The sequence below is a fragment of the Cryptomeria japonica genome, chromosome 6 (genome assembly GCF_030272615.1).
Source record: "Cryptomeria japonica chromosome 6, Sugi_1.0, whole genome shotgun sequence".
Taxonomy (NCBI): domain Eukaryota; kingdom Viridiplantae; phylum Streptophyta; class Pinopsida; order Cupressales; family Cupressaceae; genus Cryptomeria; species Cryptomeria japonica.
Genome location: NC_081410.1, coordinates 17,079,139 through 17,096,170, shown reverse-complemented (window position 1 = coordinate 17,096,170; position 17,032 = coordinate 17,079,139). Strand labels below are relative to the sequence as shown.

Sequence of the window (17,032 nt, the reverse complement as noted above, 5' to 3'; positions counted from 1 at the left end):
CAATCCTCTTTTGCTAAGAGGGAGTGTTAAGTATATAGCTTCCTTCGGATTGAACAAATATATATATATATATATATATATATATATATATATATATATATATATATATATATATATATATATATATATATATATATATATATATATCAACATGTTCTATATAATCCCGATAACTATCGGGTCGCATTAGTTAAGAGAGCCGAGCACCATCGTTGTTAACTAATGTGATGGATATGAGACGGAGGGTCATGTCCTCGTAGGGTCATGACTCTACGTGGCATAAGCCACGTAGAAGTCATGACCCTACGTGGACATGGCTCTTCGTCTCCTTATAGATATGCAAAAGGCATCGACACTTTCAGTAATTGTCATCAATAACTGTGGCAATCTCATGACCCAGAAAACTGTCGACATTGTAATAGAAGATTAATATCACAGAGTTATATTTAGATACATATTGAAGGAAACAATATTCATTGCAGTGATCTCATTAAAGTCCATCCTTATTAATATCATCAAACTATTATCTTCTCTATCTCTGATTCAGATTCCTTAACATGGTATCAGAGCCAAGTCCAGGCTAGGAGCCCAAAGCACACGGGAGGTGTGGCTTTAGGGGGGGTGTTGGTGTTAGAAATAAGCCACACCCGGACCGACGATGGACTGGTCCAAGAGGGGCCAGTAGCTCAGTGCTAGAGCACTCCAGCAACCTATGGAAGGTCCTAGGTTCGAGTCCTAGCTGGTCCATGTCTCAACACTTCATGTGCTTAGCCCCAGGAGCAAACAACATTTGCTCGCATCCAAGAGCGAACTTCATGTGCAGAGGTAATGGAGCGAATTTTACTTCATGTACCCCTAAATGAGAGCGAATTTCCTTCATTTGCCCAAGAGATGATGTGAGAGTATTTACCTTGAGCCGATTTGATCTTTGGAAAGAATGATTTTGAAACAAAATGATGATGTAGGACTAACTTCATTTGCAAGCTAAATGAAGTGAACTTCAAGTGTCTTGGTTTGAGAGCGAACTTCATGACCTTGCTAATAGGAGAAAACTTCATCTGAGCATCAATAGGAGTGAACTTCATGAGAAACTTCATGATGTTGTCGGGTAATTAAGCATTAAGGTAAATTGTGTTAGCATTGGCAGTTAACCCGTCGGTTGTCGGCAGTTGGCACCAGGTAACTGACCAGACTCCTTTATATTGTATCTGTTTCCAGTCTTTGGACATGCTATTGTAGTGGAACATAATGCTATCATTGTATGTACTGGCTTATTATCAATCAATAGAACACTAGTGAGTTCCATATATTCTGTGTACTTTTGTCATTTATGCAATGTCTTAACCTGACATCCTACGGGGGAAACATTTGGCACCGTTACCTAAGTAAAAAACTAGGAGCAACAGGGAAAAGGATGTATTACATGGCACACGGATAATGGGACAACCATTACCAGAAGGAACGAGTGACCCTGACAGAGAACTCGAAGAATTGTTTGAGGGGGAAAAGACACTCACGAAGGATTTCTCCTGCATCCTACATGCGGCAATCGAAACACGTAAGGAGGGAAGCCATAGTCGAAGATGTCCCAGAAGATCCTGTGTGGAGTTCGCTCGGAGTAACAGTGAATTGGTTGATGAGAAAACTGCCTAACCTTTTGACACAAGGACTTTTGACTCTCCAAAAACCGAAGGGAAGACATCTACCGAGAGAACCGACGGCAACAAATTCTACAGGAATTTAGGGAGCGCCAAGAAGATGAGCGCAATACATGAACTCTGAGGGTCAAAGAGAATAAATAAGAACACCCCCATTGTAATGAGTATGTCAGTGACATACATTATGTACGAGGGATTTAGTAATAAAAGTATTTTTTGGTTGTGTACATGGTGTGTGCTTGCTGTGTACGGAAGTGATTTATGCCCAATATACTAAATAAAGACAAAAATAAAAAGATACAAAGTGACGAATGGGAAGTGGCACAAAGAGCGTTGAATCTCAAACAACAGATAGAACGAAGGCGTAGGCTAAGGCAGCTTGCCGACGGACGACCGGCCGAGGGGTTGCTCGAAGGGAACCCAGGAGGTGTCACGAAGGTTGCGGAGGCAGAGATAGACAAAGAGAATTACACTCTCTACACTGTTGTAGGGTTACTCGAAGGAAACCTAGAAGAAGTTGCGGAGGGTGCCAAAGGAGAACTCTACAATTACCCAGAATACCACCATAGGATAAGAAGTCGCGAAGAGTTGGTGGACCAAACAAGGCAAAATCCAAAACCTAATCGACACTACCAGAGACCTACTAAAGAACTTGTCCATTTCAGAGGACAACCAAAGGGAGGGAGACAACCAACCGGAGGGACCGAAGGTGACGGTACGGCCGAAGGTGCCAGGGAAGAACAAGGGTACCGTATGGGAGGCAATTTGTTCGGTTCGGGGTCAACCTTCTCTGGAGGACCCACGAGTGGAGGGCCAGGTGCAGGAGGCGAAGGCAGAGGATCACCAGGTACAAGCACACAAGGCATCAGAGGACCGAGATCCAGCGATGGGATGGCAAGTAAACAGAAATTGCCAAAGTTCACAGGGGACGGCAAGGAAGACCCTGTACAGCATTGTCGTACTTGTGAAACTATTTGGTCCGCCAACGAAGTGATGGACCAGGATGACTGGGTATTAGTAGTTCCCAGCCACGTTATGTGGAGTTGCCATAGATTGGTACTCCGATGTTGACAAGCAAAAAGTGGCCACGTGTGCCAATCTACAGAAGGAATTCAAGGAGGAGTTTCGGTTGCTCCGTGATGACAATGAAATCGTAGCCGAGATATACAGTACCAAACAAGGTACCAGGGAGACAGTACGGGCATACAGTCGGAGACTGAAAGGTTTGCTGGGTAAAATGGAGAGCCAACACGCAGATGGATTGAAGAAACGATGGTTCGTTGAACGGTTGAAATCCTCCCTAAGGAATAAGATGAAAATTGTACCCCCGACGTCATATGACGACGCCTATAATAGGGCAATGGACCTCGAGAGCAAACACAAAACGTCAAAGAAGAAGAAAAGTAATAAATCCTCATCCGACGATGACAAAGACTTTGACAGGGAAAGTAGCTGCGGTGGCGAATCGAGTAAAAAGGTGCACGCGCTCCAAAAGGATATGGAACGAATGCTGAAAGAATTCAAAGCCATGAAACGAAGTACAAGTAAGACTAAAGAAAACGATGTGTGGTGTACGGACTATAGGAGTGACGGACACACCAAGGGGTCCTGCCCCAAGAAGGCTTTCTGCGACATTTGTCAGATTGTCGGACATTTGACAAAGGAATGTCCCTACAATATGAAAACCTGGAGCCAACAAGTTCTCTTCACGCAAGAGCAGCAAGCCGTCAGAACTTCGCAAACCGCCAACAATAATGCATCATCAGGCGGATACCGAAACAACTGGCGAGGGGGGAAGACCAATAATAACAGTAATAATAGGAGCCGGATCCAATATGATGTGAAGGGATGGCCAATGATCCAGTGTCGAGCCTGCAATCAATGGGGTCACTTTGCCAGGGAATGCACCTCAGAAGAAACTCCACAAAAACTATGCAAATGGTGTGGGCCTGGAGACCACGATGATGGAACTTGCCCAAAGTCTGGAGTGAACCTGCTCAACATTGACAGGACGGAGGAACGGGTATTGGCAATCACACAGTCACAGGCAAAGAAGGCCACATACCCGGACCCTCGCACAGAGAAGCAGCAGGCCCTAGAGGCGAAGGCTGAAGTGGCGAAGGAAATGTTGGCACAAGGGAACACTCAGGAAGCAGCAAGTGCTTCTCGCTCTGAGGCTGAGGAAAATATCCTGAAGCAAATGCTGCAGATTGAAGTACCTGTGAAGATGAAGGACCTCCTGGAAACGATGCCGCAATTACGTACGACACTCCTACGTACGGTGCAAGTAACTCCACAGAGTCGAGTGACCCGAAATACGGATGTTCCTAGTGGAACACCAACAGACCCATTGGTCTTGACATTATACAGTGGTCGGCACCCGACAGCGGTAGAAATGGGAATGCTTGGCACCATTTTGACTGACACCATTGTCGATGGCGAGTCGGGAGTGAATGTGTTTCCGGAAGAAACCTGGAAGAATCTTGGCAAGCCGACACTATGGCCGTCAACCTTCAACTTACTGGGAGCGGATCAACATGGTATCAAACCTCTTGGAACGCTCATGGCGCAACAAGTGACCATTGGGACACAACCATTTGTCCTCGACTTCGTAGTGATTCCGCTCGCGAAGAAAGCATACGACGCCATTCTTGGCAGAGGGTGGTGGTGGCGGCCAGAGCGAATCACAACTGGAAACGTAACACGCTGTCCACGGAGAATGCCAAGCGAAAATTTATTATCGACCTGAAAACACAACTCGTGAGTGAAGAACTCACGTCAAAATCAGAAAAGGACGGCGAGGGCGGAGTTGACGATGGAAAGTATAGAAGGGAACCGGATGAGGAAGGCGTCCTGGGAATCCAAGGATGTTCGGAAGATGAGACCGATTCCCTTAATGGGCTCTTCCATTGGCAAATGGAAGACTACGAACTGTTGTATGGGTGCAACATGTTGCAGGTTGACGAGGAGCCGAACGAAAATGAATTTCCGCCAACGTATGGGGAATACACGAAAGAGGATGCTCCTGTCAATGAAGCACCAGCACATAGGTTTGACATGACGAAACCAATCCGGTACGAAGAGTCCGTAAAACCTACAAACCTCAGCACGGAAGCAGAGTCAAGGAACATCCTGGTTGGCGACGACTGGAATCCAATCCTGAAAGCCACCGCGTTTAAAATATCCATGGAATACAAGGATGTATTCGCCTGGACGTATAGGGACCTCAAAGGGGTGCCGCCAAAACTGTGAGTACACCAAATTTCACTCGTACCTGGGGTCGTACCTATACGGAAGAGGCCGTACAGAATGAATAAAAACTATGCCGCGAGAGTGAATGATGAAATCGAACTTATGCTTGAAGCCAAGATTATTTTTAAAGTGCAGACCAGCGAGTGGGTGTCGCCCATAATGATCCCTTAAAAAGGAGGCAAACCAGATCTGAATCTGCGTGGATTTCAGATGCCTTAATGCGGTCACCATAAAGGACCCGTTTCCAATATCATTTGCGGATAGCATCTTGGAGGAAGTGGTCGGTCATGAAATTTATTCATTTATGGATTGGGTTTTCTGGGTATAACCAGATATCCATTGCCGAAGACGACAAATTAAAAATGACCTTCGTAGTGGAAGATGGCGTGTACGCATATAACCGAATGTCGTTCGGGTTATGCAACGCGCTAACAACATTCAAGCGGATAATCCTTCACATATTTGACAAGATGGCAGTAGGGAACTTCAAGGTGCTCCTTGACAACTGGTCCATCTACAATAACCAGGATGCACATTTGGCCGCACTTGGCGAATGCATGGAGAGATGCACGCGAGCCCGCTTAGCACTCAATCCCAAAAAATGCAGATTCATGGTGCCTCAAGGGAAGTTGTTAGGACACAATGTGTAAGGCTGGACTCAAGACTGACCCGAACAAGATTCGGGTGATAGTGGAAATGGAGGCACCGGCAGATGTCACAGGAGTCAAATCCTGCCTAGGACACATAAGGTATTACAGGCGTTTTATCAAAAATTTTGCTCAAGTATCCCGCCCTCTAGACAAGCTGACGAGGAGAGGTGAACGGTGTGCATGGGGGACGGCTCAGGAAGAAGCCTTCCAAGAACTGAAGTCACGGTTGGTAGGTGCGCCAATCCTGACATATCCGAATTGGGACAAAGAGTTCCATGTACACGTCGACGCATCAAATTTTGCCATAAGGGCCACACTGGCCCAGGTTGGTGATCACGAGATAGATCACCCGGTGTACTTCGCGAGCAGACTCCTATCAAAGGCGGAAAAAAACTATAGTACGACAGAGAGTGAAGCCCTCGGGATGGTGTACTCCGTCCAGAAGTTTAGACATTACTTACAAGCCACACCGTTCACATTGTATGTAGACCACCACGCGTTAATGTACCCGGTGAATAAGCCAATCATTCAGGGGCGAATCACCCGATGGTTGCTGCTACTGCAGCTTTTACATTCAACATTATTGTACGACCTGGGAAAAGCCATGTGATAGCCGACCAGCTATCTAGAATCAAGTCAGGGGAACCGACGGAAGGAGTAAATGAAGACTTCCCGGATGCCCACTTATTCCGCATTGTCGTTCTTCCTGCCTAGTACACAAGCATTGGGGAATATCTGTCGACATCACAATTCCCTAGAGAGATGCCACCAGGGGAGCGAAGGAAGCTCGTACTAAGGAATAAGACGTTTCAACTCATTAATGGCCTTTTGTATAAAATGGGACCTGACCAGGTCCTACGGCGATGTGTCCTAGAGGAAGAAATTCAAAGTGCTTTACGGGAAGCACATCAAGGCCTGACAAGAGGGCACATGGGGCCCGACACCACGGCCAGAAAAGTTCTATTGGCAGGGCTATGGTGGCCGGCACTACACAATGACGCCCGAGAGTGGGTGACGAGTTGTGACACGTGCCAACGGGCGGGGAGGCCGCTGAAGAGGGATTTTATGCCCCTCAACCCGTCCAATGCCCAAGAACTGTTTGAACGATGGGGGCTGGATTTCATCGGACCTTTGAAGGCAAGTCGAGCCTGACGGTGCAGATACATCGTGGTGGCCACAGAATACTTGACCAAGTGGGTCGAGGCACGGGCTCTGCCAGACAATTCGGCCATCAGTACGGCAAGGTTTATCTACGAGCAAATCATTACATGGTTCAAGATTCCAATCCAATTGACGAGTGACCGGGGAGGACATTTTGTCAATCATATAATCCGGTTGCTCACGACGGAGTTCAAGATATTCCACTCCTTATCAAGCCCCTACTATCCTCAAGCAAACGAGCAAGCCGAGGTGACAAACAAAATAATCGTCTCTGTGATTGGGAGGAACGCTTACCATCGAACCTGTGGGCGTACCGGACAATGTATAAGGTCACCACAGGACAGACCTCCTTCCAGTTAATGTTCGGGCAGGAAGCGGTGGTGCCAGTGGAATTTATGGTGCCGAGTCTTCGAGCGATTCTTCGGATCGCCATTGACAACAGACTAGGCGACATTGAGTCTCTGAGAGCGGTTGTATGCCTTGAGCAAGCTCGACGAAAAAGGAATGATGGCACAATGGACCACAGAGGCAGCCCAGCAAAGACGGAAGGTCTGGCATGACAAGCATCTTCGGCGATTGAAGTTTACTCTGGGGAAATTAGTGTTGAAATTCAATGGGAGGAAAGAAATCAAATCCGGAAAATTTAAAGTACGATAGCTAGGCCCCTTCAAGGTACGCGAGGTCAATGCCAACGAGGCGATTAAGTTGTGGACGCTCGACAGGAAGGAGATACCAAACGTCGTCAATGGGTCGAAATTAAAACAGTACCACGAACAAAGACCGACGACCGATCCCGAACCCTCTCGAAGAAATAACAATTTTTAAAAAAACAAAACCATACGATCGTACGAGTACGTACGACAAGTGACCGTACGGCACGAAAAAAATTTTAAAAAGAAAAATAAAGGAAAAAGTGCATCGTACGGTGGGGAGACCATACAGTGGCGCGGGGTGCCCACCGTGCGGTGGAGCCTCGCACGCCATATATACCCTGCAGCACCAAAAGCAAAAAGAAAAGAAAAATTTGTAGACCCCGCAAACCATACAACGTGCAGACCGAGGAAAGAAAGGAATTGGGGAAGGAGGGCAGAACACCGCACGCCACAGTCCTACACCGTACGTTGACATTTTGAAGGAAGGGCGCAACACGTGCAAGAAGGTTAAAAACTCTATAAAAGTAGATTAAGGGAATTAATCAGGAATCAATGGACACAAACAGGAACAAGGCCGATTGGAGAAAATGGTTACAGCCGTTAGAAGACAAGTTACAGGGAGGGCGAAGAACTTCAGAATCAAGTGCAGACACAAGCAAGCGAGTTTTGTCATCTAGTGTGCGTATTGCAGCCAGCCTCGGGATGAGCAGCAGTCAGAAAAGCAAGAAGCATCGTCCAAAAACCTAGTCGACAAAGGGCAAGGAAGAGGTAACAGCGGACAATATTGTGTTCGAGGGTCTTAATGGAATAGACTGCAGGAATTGGTGGGCGAAGACACCTCACGATGACCCGATAAAGAAAAACCTTCGCCAAGCACAGGTACACTAGGCTGTCCAAATGCCAATTTTTTGCATAAAAGATTTTGAGGTGGTCTTGCATGCCATGATTAGCAACTATGATAGACACTGCCACCAGTCTGTATTTGACTATCAGCACCAGCGGATAACTATTTCCTTCACAGCAGGCGAGTTCAGTAGGGTGTTTGGCATACCGAGGTTGAAAGGGAAAAAAAATCAATACTTCACAGAAAATCACTCCAGAAAACCGTGCCACCTTGCTACAATTGATGTTGCAGGATAACCTCACGCAGGGAGAAAAAGATAGCCTCAAAAGTGCAGGTAAGAGTAGGGGGGTCAAGAAAACATTTTTGGCTAAAGGAGTATGGCGATGCCTGTTGTCCATAGTAAAGAGTCGCCTTACAGGTGCCAACCACGCGTCTAACATAGCTATCGCACAAATAGTGTTGATGAATGGGCTGCACAATGGGGTGGTGTATGATTGGGCATCATTGCTGGCGGATAGGATGGACGAGTTCATGACTCTACAGTACAAGAAATTTTACATGCCACATCACGCCATTGGGTTATTTCTCGATGCCATCCGCACGCAGATCACCCCAGGCTCACAGCCATTCAAGCCACAAGGTCGTGTTGCACCGGACCAGCCGCCTATATTCTACTGGTCGCACTTGGATGTCTTGGCACATGGCGCGGAGGCACGTATGGGCACTAAAAGGAAGAAGCCCGCCATGTCAGAAAAGGAGTCCAACACAGAAGAGTTTGACGCAAAGGAGGATACTAATAGCGGCAGGGAGGAATCCGCAGACACCTCCCAGGTGAGCGGAGGGAGTTTTTGGTTGGCAAGTAGAGGGGGTGACCAATTGCCTGAAGAGGAGGTAGTGGAATCGGCAGGCACGGAAGGGTCCGTTCTAGCATCGCATCAGGCTCGAGTCCAGTTTACACTAGCATGCTTACCGAAGACTTGTCAGCTGGCGATGCCACGGTCATTCGGGACAGTCAACGTAGTCACCACAGTGCCAGTACCTAGCTTTGGGCAGCCTCGGGTGACGATAGCTATGACACCACCGAGGGTCAAGACCACAATAGGAATCGACTCTGGGGTGGCCTCAGTTCAGTAGGATGGGTCGGGTATCTTAGCGAGTGCAGGGGCTTCCATGGGGCAGGATGTACCGGGTGTGCCAGGTTATATGCAGAAGGTAATGATGGAAGCAGGCGCTCTCCAGGATGACCTCAGTGCCTGGTTGAGTCGTTACCAGCTCACACCCGTGGCACCTGTAGGGGAGGCCACTCTATCTCCAGGCAAGGAGATGCATTCCTTGGATATCATTGATCTAGAGGAAGGGAGTTCTTTGAGTAGTAGGGCGCTTCAGAGGGTTGCGTCACCCCCAGCGGATGTAGTAACCAGTCCTTACAGAGAGGAGGGGGTTCCTGTGGGAGTGAAGCAGGGTGTTGGAGAGTTTGAGCGGTTCATTGCCGAGATGACTCTAAGAGTATAGCGGCTTGTGACATTTGCGAGACTCCAAGAGGATGCTGCCATGGTCGAGGGGATGGAGAGGTTGTTGACCTTTGCCCGCACCGGATGCAGAGAGGAGTTTGGGAGGTGTTTTGAGTCTGTCGGGTGGCCTGAGACGGAGAACCTGGGGATGCTGGAGGCTTGGCGCCTCACTGAGGGGGTTGGCGAGACCCGGAAGCAGTCCTTGTTGAGAGAGGTGGAGCAGGCCTTCCGCAAAGGCTATCTTGAGCTCCGGAGGACACAGCACATGGCATCCACAACTAAGGCCTTGCGCGTAGCAGTAGTGACGGCTCAGGAGGAGATCACTGCCAGGTTTCGAGAGGTTGAGGCTACCATGGCACAGACTCGGACAGCGATGGACATTCTGGTGGCAGATAAGTCTGCCTTGGTTATGCAGCTGGAAGAGGAAAGGGCATCCAGAGAGCAGTTGGAGACTCGATTGGTCAGTGCACTGGAGAGCGTGGACAAGAAGGATAAGGAGGTGTTGGAGGCCACCTATATGGTAAAGACTGCAATGGAGCGGCAGATGGTGGCAAAAAGGGATCTGAAGAGGAGGACGGAGCAAGTGTACGAGTTGCGTGGGTGATTGGTGTCCACCGCTACCCCACCACCGGCGCCTTCTTCATCAGGGACGCCCTCTGCACCCCCTTAGTTGTTGTTTTGTGTTTCAGTTTTGCTTGTACATCATTCCCATTTTGGTTGTTTGTCGTCCGGAGACAACATTTCTTTTTGGGGGGGATGATGTTGTCGGGTATTTAAGCATTAAGGTAAATTGTGTTAGCATTGGCAGTTAACACGTCGGTTGTCGGCAGTTGGCACCGGGTAACTAACCAGACTCCTTTATATTGTATCTGTTTCCAGTCTTTGGACATGCTATTGTAGTGGAACATATTGCTATCATTGTATGTATTGGCTTATTATGAATCAATAGAACACTTGTGAGTTCCATATATTCTGTGTACTTCTGTCATTTATGCAATGTCTTAACCTGACACCCTACGTGGGAAACACATGAGAGCGAAATCCTTTATATTTCAATGCACTTTCAAAAAATTATTCAAACATTACATTGACACCAAAAAAAAAGAAATCAAATTTGAATGAGAAGATGTAAGTCAGCCAATATTAAAAGATAATAACAAATTTTCTTTTTCTTAAAACAAGTTGGCCTTCATACGAAAAGACACAACCTTTTGCCTTGTTCGCCTATAAAAGGGTATTCGAACATTCATTTCAAACATCAAATCAAACAAACTTCTCTATCTCTTGGGCGAATTTAATCAGCAAGCAGCGAAGTTCATTAGGAGCAGCGAATTTCATCACCAGCAAGAGCAAATTTTAGCATTAAAATTGCAGATTCAAGGGAGAATTTATTCACTCACATTCTTCAGCAGCACATTCTTCAACCACATTATTTGATTGATAGTGCCCATATCAGATTGAATCATCAAAAATCGGAGGTAAAGGTATCATATTGATTAATAAAGGATCAGGTACAGGTCTGATTGAAGTCAGATATTGATCTTTTTAGTAAATTAGACCTTCTCAATTCATTCAAATCATTAAGAAAGTGCAGATAGGTGAAAAATCAGTCTTATTTAGCATTCAATTTAAGATTCATTCAGATTTAAGATTGATTTCGATCAATATTGTAGGTTATTTACTATCAGTCTCATTAGCAAGAAGCTTCACTACACTATTATAACCGTATCATGATAATATTTATCTAGATAGGGTTTCATTTGTATCAAAGCCTAATTAGGGTTTAGGTGGCAAAATCTTGGCTCTTGGTCTTCATTTGATCTTGGCCCTTCATTGTATTTGGGAGTGATACATAAACTCCACTCATTTCATTTGTGAAGTAATAGAGAAAATAGATCAGCTAAAAATAATAGAGATTAGAGATATTAGACATTAGAGTTCAAGAGTGATAAGAGGAGGACTTGAAAAATTGTTGTTACTTGGCTTTTGGATTAATAAAACATTGAAGTTATGGTGTTTCTATTCAATCTTTGAAACTTATTGCATGGTTTTTCATCCTCTCAAGTCAATCTTTGATATTATTTTAAGTATTTAGATTGAATGATGGAATGTTGTACTTGATTTATTGTGAAGCTCCTGATCCATACCACTAGCCTCTTGCTGATTGTAAGTGCGCCTTGCGTGGTCAACTGGAATCATTGAAAGTGCTCAAGTTCAATTGTTGCTTAATCATGGGTATGCATTCGAGTGATGGTGTCTATGCTTAGTAACGATTTGAAAATCTTCAAATGTCCTTAGAAGATTGCACAGGATTTGGTGGAGTTGTTCTTATATGACAACACTAAGACTAATAGAGTCTCGCTCAAATCATCCTTCATCCATTCATTCCTAGGATAGCTTAGAACCTCTAGACACTCATCTTTTGCCATTTTTTTCGATAAATACCTCGTAGTAATAGGAAAGAACTTCAATGCATATCATCCGCGAAACACTTCATAAAGTCTCCTTAAGCGAAAGGCCCCTTGATGAAACAGCAATCACAACGACCACTCGTGCTTATCCACACATCAAGACCTGACATACAAGAACCATGGAGTTGTCTCAAGTGATCCTTAAGCTAATCTTCAGCATTTGAGTAACTTTGTTCAAGAGAGGATAAGATACTTTTGGGTATTTTATTCTATGCTCGCATGTGGATGAAAAACACATCAACACAACCAAAATTACAAAGTAACAATCAAAAGATAGCACCAACTCTCCTCTCAGCACCAACTGAGAACAGCAGAGGCTCCAACCCCCATGCAAATGAGAGCACCAACTCCCTCCAATACACCAACTTGCAAAAAAAAAATTTACGCACCAACTTCACACACTAGCTGCGATAAAATAGAAGCTCCAACTCTGTTCTCTTAAAAAACATACTCAATACAGGCACCAATCACTGAGCACACCCATCCCACACAGCTCGACTTCTCTTCAATATAAATTAGCATTCAGACCAAAATAAACAGAGATGTGAAATGATTCTGCAACAGTAAGAATAAATAGCCTTTTATATCCCAACTGCAAGAACGATAGTCCTCACACTTTTTACCAGCACGATCAATAGCTTTTTATATTCTGCAGGAAGGTCTGATAATTGTATGTCACCATCAGAAATAAGGTAGCTCCAACCTTTGTGAGGCTCAAAAAAATGATTGCATCTATCAATCCTTTTACACCCCAACACGAATCTCTTTTTCACGTATCATATTCAGAAGACTTCAAAATCTCTAAAGTAATCAACATCGTATTTCAAAAGAAACTAATACTTTTTGAAAAGACCAGTCACAACTGCGTTTTCTAAACACTTTAACACCGAAATCACAATGAAGCTTTTTTGTCCGCCTAAGTTCCAGTATAAGCTAGAAATGAACTACCACAACTAAAAACGGAAGCCTCCAGAAAGAAAGTAAAAATCGTATCACCACAATATCAATCTACACCTTTTTTCTCACTCCAAACCAAACTTCACTGTCAGAAGTAATATCTCCAAAAAAAAACTTTGAGTCCATAATTTTTATCTCAATATGGCCCGATGTCCATCATCCCTCGATTTGAAAGCATATCTGAAATTTTAAAAACGGCTCACCATGTATGCTCAGCACGACTTCACAATACCATCCAAAAGATCCACCACAACTACACCTTTTTTTATAACACCCAGGTTTCAAAAAAACTCTTTTCATTTAAAAATGTGTAACACGCATATCACAAACTGTCTTTTTGTAAGCGTGTATTCATCTCATCAAATTGTATTAAATTTCTTTTCTACCCAGCTACCACTTCCAAAAAAAAAACGCACCAAGCAAATTCAAACTCTCCAAGCCAATACACGATTTTAATAAAAATCATCTCCCTCCAAAAATCTTCAAAACGGCATGCATATTGTGTTTTTAAAGAGAACCGACCTCTGCACAATAAATGCCCATGATGGCACCATAGGACTTCCAGAAAAAATAACGCACAACACAAATGCGACTCATAAAACAATTCTTCTTTTCAACATCAAAAATAGAGCTTTCGCATAAAAAACAAGAACATTTCAATGCTGCGTTGAGATAAAGTGGCCCAAAAAAATAATACTTCCATTATGTCCTTCTAAGGATATGAACTCCTTGAATATTCAAAAGCTGTCATGGCATTAAAACTGAAGTAGTAGCTAACAAAGATGACAAGTAGGCATCCACACAGCTGAATCAGACACACAGGCACCTTAAACAGCCAAGCAAGCAGCTTAGGCTGCTCAACCAGGCAGACAGGTAGGTAGCTCAATGGAGCTCAAACAAGAAAACAAGCAACCAGGCACCTCAATCAACCAACCAAACACCTCAATCAAGAAGGCAGGGAGCTCAAGAAGCTAAATCAAATCAATCCAATATCACTTGACATCAATGACAAAAATGTTCAACAATTTGTGTAGTCCATGAGGCCATTGATTGGCCATTTAGAAAATGATGTTTTTATGTAATAAAGGTCTTGATAGAGATGTGTCATTTTTCATTCAACTGTGTATAGGGATCTGAACATGATTGAAATAAAACACTTAAAGTTAGGAAGATAATCAAGCTCAATTATTAATAGGCTCGTGTTATGTTCGCAATAGGGAGGCAAGGAGAGAGAGGGATGTGTTGACGTGTATTTTGTACACCATCATACACAGAATAAAATACCAATAGGCATCTTATCCTCTCTTGAGAAAATAGTCTCTAACTGCTGAAGATACGCATAAAGGATCAGTTAGGTAGACTCCAAGGTTCTTTTAGTAGGGTCTCTACGTGTGGACAAGCTTCCAGCGGTATGATGTGATTTGCTGTTTCCTCCAAGGGGCCTTACGTATTCCGAAAGCTCAAGATTTTACTAAACTTAAGAAACTTTTCAAAAAATAACAAAAAAAAGAGTAGGGTTTGAAAGAGGTCTAATCTAATCTAACCCAAAGGATGACTTAGTATGGACAAGACTTTGGCAAGATTCAACCAACTTCAATTTTGCCATAAGATAACAACTCAATTGAAATTAGTGCGATCTTCTAAGGTAATAAAATGATATTCAATGCATCAAAGATCAAGGACACTACCACGAAGGTACATACCCAAGATGCAATAATGATTGAAGATTAAGGAATTCAAAGTATTCTCCAGTTGACCACGCAAGGCGTTCCTACAATCAGCAAGAAGCTAGTGGTTTGGATTACGAATCCTACCAAAGATCAAGTCTCACACAATGTCCTTCAGACTAACAAGCTACTTTGATTGAGCACAATTCAAGTAAATCAAACAACCATGAAGATAACTCAAGAAATTTGCAACAAAACACCATAACTTCAATATTTCATTGATTTCCAAATCATCATGTACAACAATTGCTTGAATTCCTCTCTTCAAACTCAATCTTGCTACAAAATAAAATTGCTTCTAGCTCTAATCTCTCTTACATCAACTATTGACTATTACACTATTAACTATTACCAAATGAAATGAAAAATGGGGGTATAAATAGCACCCCCAGTTACAATCAAAGGTCCAGATTGAAAGTAGATCAACGGACAAGATCATGACACCTAAACCCTAATTAGGGTTTGTTACAAATGGCCTCCTTTTTACTGAACAATATTAAATGCATAGCCAAATATTAAATTTTGGCACAAAAACCTAGGAGACATAAACCAATGAGAAATAAGATGTCATGTCATCTGTAACAACCTTTCATCTAGAATCTTATTCCCTTTCCAATTCTCTTTCTTAGCATATGCAATGAATCTTGATACGATTCCTTCGATTTCGGCAATTGGAATCTCGGGAAGATTCTTCACACTCTCTTCTAAGTGGATGACCTGATCGAATGCATCTAGAAAAGCTGCGTCCCATGAAGGTTCAAGTTCCTTCGTCCTTTCAATCAGGAGCATGGTGGCAAACATCTGATCATACTGCTCATCTGTAACATTTGCGTCTTTGCAAAAGATGACCTTGATTCTATCCTCTAGTTCCTGCATATCCACATCTGTCTCGACCTCGATCCTTCTGTCAAGAATGGTACGAAGTACCTCAAATACTCTGTCCTGGATCGGATTGATCACCTCCTCAACTTGGCCACATCTAGTACTGATGTCTTCGAAGAAAACATTCTTCATATGGAGTAAGGTTGACCAATGAAACAAACTGTGAGGTTCTCCATTCAAGATCTTCTCCTGCGCTAAAATCTTCCTTGATGTGTGTCTAATAACTTTCAAGACAGGAATGATAACGTCCTTGGTATGGGCGAATGCAGCTACTGTTATCATCAAATTGTGGATCATCTCAAGAACCTGGATAGCTTGATGAATAATCTTCATCATCCTTGTTACAAACTCTATAGCCACTGTATGAGATCTATCCATCCAATTACTTGTACGTTGGACCATGTTCCTGAATCTTTCTGCTTCATTGATTGATTGAAGCGGCAATGCTTGCACTGGTGATCTAACTGGATCCTGACGTCCCAAAGGTTCATTGATGTGACTGAAATATGTCCTCCATGCACCAACCTCTCTCTCAAGCTTTCTATTCTTCTCCATTTCTTCTCTAAGCTTGTCTTTCAATGCCTCAAATGAGTCGGTAGCATCATCTAAAGTCTGCTCTGCTGTGGATGGTCCTAACTCAAAAGTCTGTATATCATATTCCTCTGCTAGGATCTCACCTTCATATTTGTCTGCTGCCGGTGTAGCTATCTGCAGTTTTCTGGATCCAGTCTCATCTCGAATCATCTTGGACATCTTGGTAGCCTTCTTCTTTTCTGTTACTTCATGTGACCGTCCAACAAGGCTCTCTAAATCAATCGCATTGTCCACGTCCTCTACTACGATCACCTTGGTTAATCTTTCCTTCAACCAATCTGGGATAATCGATCTGGTTTCTTGAACTTGAATCTCTTTATGCACTATTTCTTCTTGTCTGGGAGGAGATGTTATTTCATTGTCTTCTTTGTCTTCATCTAACTCATAGTCTTGGAGAGATCCATCTGGTGAACCATGCTGTGCCTGTCCTTCCTCCTGCCTATCGTTCTGTACCATCGACTCCATGGATTCTTCAACTTGAATTGTTCTCTTCTCAGGTCTAGAAGAAGTACCGGATGATCGATCTCTGTTAGCCTCTTGTTTCTTCTTGGAAGACTCTCTCTTTCCAGGTCTCTCTTTCCTCTTCGAACCTCTTGAATGGAGATTGCCCTCACTGGCACATCGAAGGTTACCTTCACCTGAATTCCTAGGATTAGGATTGCCTTCACTCAC

The 17,032-nt window shown here is 43.9% G+C and overlaps 1 protein-coding gene across 3 annotated transcripts in view; it reads right to left on the bottom strand.

Moving 5' to 3' along the window:
* Positions 1 to 17,032, bottom strand: part of LOC131048073 (citrate synthase, mitochondrial) — a 190,428-nt gene that overhangs the window by 100,273 nt on the left and 73,123 nt on the right. The window lies entirely within an intron of this gene.